Raw genomic sequence first — 10,084 nt, forward strand, 5'->3', positions numbered from 1 at the left:
CTGAGGCTGAGGCCTCCTCGCGCGCTTTATGTCCTGCAAGGATTAGTCAGGAGAGGTAACTTCCGGTCTTGGTCGCGAGGGCGACCGACTCAGGTCCTGTGTTCGTGTCGTGATGCCCGTGGGGCATGGACCGGGAGGAGTGCTCCCGTAGTGGACTTGGATAGGGAAGCTCACAAGACTGGGTCAGAAAACACTTGCGAGGGCACCCGCATAGCCCCCTCGCGAGACTTGCGCGAGAGAAAAGGAGTCAAATAGACGAAAAAGACAAAGAGTCGCAAGTCAAAGACGGCAGCAATGCTGAAAGCAACTCCAATAAAACTCCAAATTGGGACAAACAAGACAACTGCAAAAAGCAAATGAAAATCCGCGTCCGGCACCTAATCTAGTCTTCGACGTCTTCTCACCAGCACGGAGCTAAGTGCTGCCATTGGGCGTGGGCGGGAGCCCCCGAGGCCCGAGGGCAGCTCTCTAGAGACTCCGGGGCGTGTACAGCTGATGACCCACAAGTGTAGGGGATCAATCGTAGTCCTTTCGATAAGTAAGAGTGTCGAACCCAACGAGGAGCAGAAGGAAATGATAAGCGGTTTTCAGTAAGGTTTTCTCTGCAAGCACTGAAATTGTAGGTGATAGGTAGTTTTGTGATAAGATAAATGGTAACGAGTAACAAGTAAATAAAGTAAATAAATTGCAGCAAGGTGGCCCAATCCTTTATGTAGCAAAGGATAAGCCTGGACAATTTCTAATAATGAGAAAGGAGCTCCAGAGGACACATGGGAATTATCGTCAAGCTAGTTTTCATCACGTTCATATGATTCGCGTTCGGTACTTTGATAATTTGATATGTGGGTGGACCGGTACTTGGGTACTTCCCTTTCTTGGACAAGCATCCCACTTATGATTAACCCCTATTGCAAGCGTCCGCAACTACAAAAGAAGTATTAAGGTAAACCTAACCACAACATTAAACATATGGATCCATATCAGCCCCTAACAAAGCAACACATAAACTAGGGTTTAAGCTTCTGTCACTCTAGCAACCCATCATCTACTTATTACTTCCCCATGCCATCCTCTAGGCCCAAATAATGGTGAAGTGTCATGTAGTCGACATTCACATAACACCACTAGAGGAAAAGACAACATACATCTCATCAAAGTATCGAACGAATACCAAATTCACATGACTACTAATAGCAAGACTTCACCCATGTCCTCAAGAACAAACGTAACTACTCACAAAGCATATTCATGTTCATAATCAGAGGAGTAATAATATGCATAAAGGATCTGAACATATGATCTTCCACCAAGTAAACCAATTAGCATCAACTACAAGGAGTAATCAACACTACTAGCAACCCACAGGTACCAATTTGTGGTTTTGATACAAGATTGGATACAAGAGATGAACTAGGGTTTTGAGAGGAGATGGTGCTGGTGAAGATGTTGATGGAGATTGACCCCCTCTTGATGAGAGGATCGTTGGTGATGATGTTGGTGATGATTTCCCCCTCCCGGAGGGAAGTGTCCCCGGCAGAACAGCTCCGCCGGAGCCCTAGATTGATTCCGCCAAGGTTCCGCCTCGTGGCGGCGGAGTTTCGTCCCGTAAGCTTGCCCATGATTTTTTCCAGGGTAAAAGCGATGATATAGCAGAAGATGGACACCGGAGGCCCACCAGGGGGCCCAGGAGATAGGGGGCGCGCCCTATAGGGGGGGGGCGCCCCCTGTCTCCTGGACAGGGTGTGGGCCCCCTGGTGTATTTCTTTCGCTCAGAAATTCTTATTAATTCCAAAAAGTTTTTTCGTGGAGTTTCAGGACTTTTGGAGATGTGCAGAATAGGTTTCCAACGTTTGCTCCTTTTCCAGCCAGAATTCCAGCTGCCGACATTCCCCCTCTTCATGGCAAACCTTGTAAAATAAGAGAGATTAGCCATAAGTATTGAGATATAATGTGTAATAACAACCCATAATGCAATAAATATTGATATAAAAGTATGATGCAAAATGGACGTATCAACTCCCCCAAGCTTAGACCTCGCTTGTCCTCAAGCGGAAGCCGAAATCAAAAAATATGTCCACATGTTTAGAGATAGAGGTGTCGATAAAACAAATATGGACATGAGGGCATCATGATCATTCTTATAATAGCAACATATATAGATTTTATCATATGATTTCTTATGCTTAAGTAACAATCAATTCACAATGTCAAGTATGGTTCAAAAACTTCATTGGGAACCAACAAACTATAATCTCAGTCATTGAAGCAATTACAATTTATAGTAACATCAGAAAGAGTCAACAATAGAGCTTTTCAGCAAGCTCACATACTCAACTATCTTGTAGTCTTCTATAATTGCTAACACTCACACAATACTTGTGGTTATGGAGTTTCAGCCAGACACTGAGAAAGATAGGGGCTTATTGTGTTGCCTCCCAACGTATTCACCTTTAGGTGATGTCAACAATAATAGCCCATGCTAACTTACATCCAATTGGATATATATGTCATGATCTTTCAAACACGAAGAGCTTGCCAAAGGATAAAATGAAAAAGGGAAAGGTGAGGATCACCTTGACTCAAGCATAAAGTAAAAACATAAAGTAAAAGATAGGCCCTTCGCAGAGGGAAGCAGAGGTTGTCATGTGCGTTTAGGGTTGATGCACAAAATCTTAATGCAAAAGAACGTCACTTTATATTGCCCCTTGTATGTGGACCTTTATTATGCAGTCCGTCGCTTTTATTACTTCCACAACAAGTTCGTACCAAGCTTATTTTCTCTGCACTAATAAGTCATACATATTTAGATAGAAATTTTTATTGCTTGCAACATGGCAACTTACTTGAAGGATCTTACTCAATCCATAGGTAGGTATGATGGACTCTCATGGCAAAACTGGGTTTAAGGGTATTTGGAAGCACAAGTAGTATCTCTACTTGATGCAAGGAATTTGGCTAGCATGAGGGGGAAAGGCAAGCTCAACATGTTTAGAAGGTCAATGACAATATACTTTAACTGAGATGTTGGAAAACATAATCCATTACATTGTCTTCCTTGTCCAACGTCAACTCTTTTAGCATGTCATACTTAATGAGTGCTCCCAATTAAAAAAGGTGTCCAAGATAATATATTTATATGTGAACCCCTCTTTCCTTATCACTTCCTATTAATTGCAACGATGACCAAGGCTACGTTCATCAACTCTCAACAATTTTTATGCCTCATACTTTCTATGTGTGAAGTTATCACTATCCATAAGATCAATATGAACTCTTTTATTCTTTCTACTTTCTCAAGATCATAGCGACATAGCAAAGCCCTTGACTCAACACTAATCTTTATTATAGATAGCTCACGGACTCGATTACATAAAGAGATCATAAAGCAAAACTCAAAACTACTTGATATCAAAACCTGAATCTACTAGATCAAGATACTACTAAAAGGATCGAACTAAATAAAGCGGTAAAGATAAGAGTGTGATGGTGATACGATACCAGGGCACCTCCCTCAAGCTTGGCAGTTGCCAAGGGGAGTGCCCATACCCATGTGATTATTTCCTCGGAGGTGATGGAGGTGGTGATGATGACGGTGGATAATCGCACATCGAGCGTAAAAGCTCCTCCAACTTGCGGATAATGCCCTTGAGTCCGGCGATATGATCCTTCAACAGAATATTCTCCTGTGTAAGATATTTGTTTTGTATGCGAGCTAACTCAATCATCTTGAAAGCTTCAATCTCTGTTGGAGTGAAAAGGTTAGGTAAAGGTTGAGGGTTGTCTTCTTCTTTCACCGCCGGAGCTTGAACCTCCATGGCCTTCTTGATCCCTTGGTCCTTGTTGATTTCTTCTAATTCTTCTCTTTTCAACTCTATCTTCAGTAGCCAAGCATCCTTGTCTTCGTTGTTGGAGGAGGGTGAAGTCATGGTGCTCTAGATCTGCAACGGAAAGAGCTCGAAACGAAAACAGAGGATATTTGCGTGATATAGTGGTCAAAACCTTCGGGAGTATATATAATGAATTTTTACCGACCAAAATACGTAATGTGCAAGAAAACGGTGTCCGGGAGGCACACGAGGTGCCCACGAGACAGGGGGGCGCGCCCCATGGGGGGGGGTGCCCTCCACTCTCGTGGGAGCCTCGTGTCCCTTTCGGACTACTTCTTTCTTCCTAAAATTCTTAAATAATCCAAAACTGATAAAAATTGCCATTGGAGTTGTTTTGGAGTCGGTTTACTTACCGTACCACATACCTATACCTTTTCGGAGTTTGGAACGTTCTGAAAAGTGTCCCTTATGTATTCTTCAGGGGTTACGATTTCAATAATATTAGTTTCAACATTGATAGGATTACCTGAAATGTAATGCTTAATTCTTTGACCGTTTACCACTCTTGGACTTGTGCCTTCGAAGTTGTTGATTTTTATAGCACCAGAACGAAAGACCTCCTCTATAACGTAGGGAACTTCCCATTTTGAGAGAAGTTTTCCTGCAAAAAATCTTAAACGAGAGTTGAATAATAACACATAATCTCCTACGTTAAACTCACGCTTTTGTATCCTCTTATCATGCCAGCGTTTGACTTTTTCTTTGAATAGCTTGGCATTCTCATATGCTTGGGTTCTCCATTCATCAAGTGAGCTAATATCAAACAACCTCTTCTCGCCGGCAAGTTTGAAGTCATAATTGAGCTCTTTAATAGCCCAATATGCCTTATGTTCAAGTTCAAGAGGTAAATGACACGCTTTTCCATAAACCATCTTATAAGGAGACATACCCATAGGATTTTTGTATGCAGTTCTATAGGCCCATAATGCATCATCAAGTTTTTTGGACCAATTCTTTCTAGATCTATTCACAGTATTTTGCAAAATTATTGAGCTCTCTATTGCTCAACTCTACTTGACCACTAGACTGCGGATGATAAGGAGATGCTATTCTATGATTGACATCATACTTAGCAAGCATCTTACGGAAAGCACCATGAATAAAATGTGAACCACCATCACTCATAAGATATCTAGGGACTCCAAACCTCAGAAAAATAACTTCTTTAAGCATTTTAATAGAAGTGTTATGATCAGCAGTACTAGTTGGAATAGCTTCTACCCACTTAGTAACGTAATCAACAACAACTAAAATATGTGTATAACCATTAGAGGCAGGAAAAGGTCCCATATAATCAAAGCCCCAAACATCAAACGGTTCAATAACAAGAGAGTAATTCATAGGCATTTCTTGACGTCTACTAATGTTACCTATTCTTTGACATTCATCACAAGATAAGACAAACTTACGAGCATCTTTGAAGAGAGTAGGCCAATAAAAACCAGATTGTAGTACCTTGTGTGCAGTTCTATCTCCAGCGTGGTGTCCTCCATAAGATTCAGAGTGACACTTACGTCGAATCTGTTCCTGTTCATGCTCAGGCACACAATGTCTAATAACACCATCTACTCCTTCTTTATAAATGTGTGGATCATCCCAGAAGTAATGTCTTAAATCATAAAAGAACTTTTTCTTTTGCTGGTATGTGAAACTAGGCGGTATATATTTAGCAAAAATGTAATTAGCATAATCAGCATACCAAGGAGCAGTACGAGAAACATTGACTACCGCTAATTGTTCATCAGGAAAGCTATCATTAATAGGCAGTGGGTCATCAAGAACATTCTCTAACCTAGACAAGTTATCTGCAACGGGGTTCTCAGCTCCCTTTCTATCAATAATGTGCAAGTCAAATTCTTGGAGCAAGAGAACCCATATATTGAGTCTAGGCTTAGCATCTTTCTTTTCCATAAGATATTTAATAGCAACATGATCAGTGTGAATAGTAACTTTGGAGTCAACAATATAAGGTCCAAACTTATCACATGCAAACACAACTGCTAAGAACTCTTTTTCAGTAGTAGCATAATTTCTCTGGGCAGTATCAAGAGTCTTACTGGCATACTGGATAACATTCAATTTCTTATCGACTCTTTGCCCTAGAATAGCACCTACAACATAATCACTAGCATCGCACATAATTTCAAAAGGTAAATTCCAATCAGGTGGCTGAACAATAGGTGCAGTGATCAAAGCTTTCTTAAGTACTTCAAATGCTTCTACACAATCATCATCAAAGACTAAAGGAATATCTTTTTGCAATAAATTAGTCAGAGGCCTAGAGATTTTAGAAAAGTCCTTAATGAACCTCCTATAAAAACCGGCGTGACCAAGGAAACTTCTTATACCTTTTATGTCCTTGGGACATGGCATCTTTTCAATAGCATCAACTTTGGCTTTATCAACTTCAATACCTCTCTCGGAGATCTTGTGCCCCAAGACAATGCCTTCATTAACCATAAAGTGACACTTTTCCCAATTCAGGACGAGACTAGTGTCTTCGCATCTCTGCAAAACTCGATCAAGGTTGCTCAAACAATCATCAAAAGAGGATCCATAGACGGAGAAGTCATCCATGAATACCTCACAAATCTTTACACAAAAATCAGAGAATATAGCCATCATGCATCTTTGAAAGGTAGTAGGTGTATTACATAAACCAAAAGGCATACGTCTATAAGCAAAAGTACCAAAAGGGCAAGTAAAAGTAGTTTTAGATTGATCCTTCGCTGATACAGGTATCTGAGAGAAACCAGAATAACCATCTAGAAAGCAGAAATGTGTGTGTTTGGACAGTCTTTCTAGCATTTGATCGATAAAAGGTAAAGGGTAATGATCTTTCTTAGTAGCTTTATTTATCTTACGAAAATCAATTACCATCCTATAACCTGTAATAATTCTTTGCGGGATCAATTCATCTTTATCATTAGGAACAACGGCAATACCTCCCTTTTTAGGAACACAATGGACAGGGCTTACCCATTCACTATCAGCAATGGGATAAATAATACCTGCCTCAAGGAGCTTCAATATGTCCTTTCTTACCACTTCCTTCATCTTGCGATTTAATCGTCTTTGAGGATCTCTAACTAGTTTGGCATGGCCCTCCAATGTAATTTTGTGTTGACATAACATGGGACTAACGCCTTTAAGATCATCCAGAGTATATCCAATAGCGGCTCGGTGCTTCTTCAGAGTTTTCAATAATCTTTCTTCTTCTTTCTCTGAAAGGTTAGCACTAATAATAACAGATTATATTTCTTTTTCATCAAGATAAGCATACTTAAGATTATCAGGTAATGGTTTGAGTTCTAACACGGGATCACCCTTGGGTGGAGGGGGATCCCCAAGAATTTCAACGGGAAGGTTATGTTTCAACATAGGTTCCTGTTTAAGGAACACTTCATCTATTTCCTCCCTTTCCTTCATAAACATATCGTTTTCATGGTCTAGCAAATATTGTTCTAACGGATCAGTTGGAGGAACAGCAATGGAAGCAAGACCAATTATCTCATCCTTACTGGGTGGTTCCCTTTCGCGAGGTTGTCTACTAAACTTAGCGAAATTAAACTCATGAGACATACCATCTATGCCAACAGTGACAATATTCTTTTCACAATTAATCTTAGCACTAGCTGTATTCAAGAAGGGTCTACCAAAAATAAGGGGACAAAAATCATCTTGTGGGGAACCAAGAACAAGAAAATCAGCAGGGTATTTAACCTTCCCACACAAAACTTCAACATCTCTAACAATCCCAAAGGGTTTAATGGTATCCCTATTAGCAAGCTTAATAGTAACATCAATGTCTTCTAATTCAATGGGTGCAATGTCATGCATAATTTCTTGATACAAGGTATAAGGTATTGCACTAGCACTAGCACCCATATCACAAAAGCCATGATAACAATGATCTCCTATTTTAACAGAAATAACAGGCATGCCTACGACAGGTCTACGTGTCTTGGTATCTGGTCTAGCAATATTAGCAGTCTCACCACAGAAACAAATAACGTGCCTATCTAAATCCTCATCCAAGAGATCTTTAACCATAGCAATACTAGGTTCAACATTAATTTGCTCAGGAGGTGTATAAGTCCTAGTATTACTCTTACGAACAATAGTCGAAGCTTTAGCATGGTCCTTTATCCTAACAGGAAAAGAAGATTTTTAACATAAGCAGTAGGAACAATAGGATCACTACAGGTAATAGTCTTTTCTTCGACTGTAATAGGTGCAACTACTTTCACTTCAACAGGAGGATTATATTTAAACCACTTCTCTTTAGGGAGATCAACGTGAGTAGCAAAAGATTCACAGAAAGTAGCTACTATCTCAGAGTCAAGTCCATATTTAGCGCTAAATCCACGAAAAGCATCGGTATCCATAAAAGATTTAACACAATCGAACTTAGGTGTCATACCTGACTCCTTACCATCGTCGGAACCCCAATCTTCAGACTTGCATTTAATTCTTTCCAATAAGTCCCATTTGAAACCAATAGTCTTCAGCATATAAGAACCAGCACAGGAAGTATCGAGCAGGTTGCGATTATCAAGAGAAAGCCGAGCATAAAAGTTCTGAATAATCATTTCCCGAGAGAGCTCATGATTGGGGCATGAATATAACATTGACTTAAGCCTCCCCCAAGCTTGATTGATGATTTCTCCTTCACGAGGCCAGAAATTATATATGTAATTATGATCACGATGAACAAGATGCATAGGATAGAACTTCTGGTGAAATTCCAACTTCAATCGCTTATAATTCCAAGATCTCGTATCATCACATAGCCTATGCCATGTCAATGCATCTCCCTTAAAAGATAAAGGGAATACCTTCCTTTTGACAACATCATCGAGAATACCTGCAAGCTTAAATAATCCACAAAGATAAGGTGTAAATCGGGATGCAATGTTCCGTCTCCTGCAAATGGATTAGCTAGCAGTTTCTCTATCATACCCGAAGGAATCTCAAAGTAAATATTTTCATAAAGTTCAGTAGGTTGAGGAGCAACTCTTCGCTCTTCTGGTTGGGGTGAAGATACCCCAAACAAGCCCCTCAAAGGATTAGTTTCCATAGTGACAAGTAACAGAAAATTTCAGCACACTATATAGATGTTTCCTTACCAAGTTCCACTCACCAAAAGCGCTACACTCCCCGGCAACGGCGCCAGAAAAGAGTCCTGATGACCCACAAGTGTAGGGGATCAATCGTAGTCCTTTCGATAAGTAAGAGTGTTGAACCCAACGAGGAGCAGAAGGAAATGATAAGCGGTTTTCAGTAAGGTTTTCTCTGCAAGCACTGAAATTGTAGGTGCTAGGTAGTTTTGTGATAAGATAAATGGTAATGAGTAACAAGTAAATAAAGTAAATAAATTGCAGCAAGTGGCCCAATCCTTTATGTAGCAAAGGATAAGCCTAGACAATTTCTAATAATGAGAAAGGAGCTCCCGAGGACACATGGGAATTATTGTCAAGCTAGTTTTCATCACGTTCATATGATTCGCGTTCGGTACTTTGATAATTTGATATGTGGGTGGACCGGTACCTGGGTACTTTCCTTTCTTGGACAAGCATCCCACTTATGATTAACCCCTATTGCAAGCGTCCGCAACTACAAAAGAAGTATTAAGGTAAACCTAACCACAATATTAAACATATGGATCCATATCAGCCCTTAACGAAGCAACGCATAAACTAGGGTTTAAGCTTCTGTCACTCTAGCAACCCATCATCTACTTATTACTTCCCCATGCCTTCCTCTAGGCCCAAATAATGGTGAAGTGTCATGTAGTCGACGTTCACATAACACCACTAGAGGAAAAGACAACATACATCTCATCAAAATATCGAACGAATACCAAATTCACATGACTACTAATAGCAAGACTTCACCCATGTCCTCAGGAACAAACATAACTAGTCACAAAGCATATTCATGTTCATAATCAGAGGAGTAATAATATGCATAAATGATCTGAACATATGATCTTCCACCAAGTAAACCAATTAGCATCAACTACAAGGAGTAATCAACACTACTAGCAACCCACAGGTACCAATTTGTGGTTTTGATACAAGATTGGATACAAGAGATGAACTAGGGTTTTGAGAGGAGATGGTGCTGGTGAAGATGTTGATGGAGATTGACCCCCTCTTGATGAGAGGATTGTTGGTGATGATTTCCCCCTCCCG

Source organism: Triticum dicoccoides, chromosome 3B (genome assembly GCF_002162155.2).
Source record: "Triticum dicoccoides isolate Atlit2015 ecotype Zavitan chromosome 3B, WEW_v2.0, whole genome shotgun sequence".
NCBI lineage: Eukaryota > Viridiplantae > Streptophyta > Magnoliopsida > Poales > Poaceae > Triticum > Triticum dicoccoides.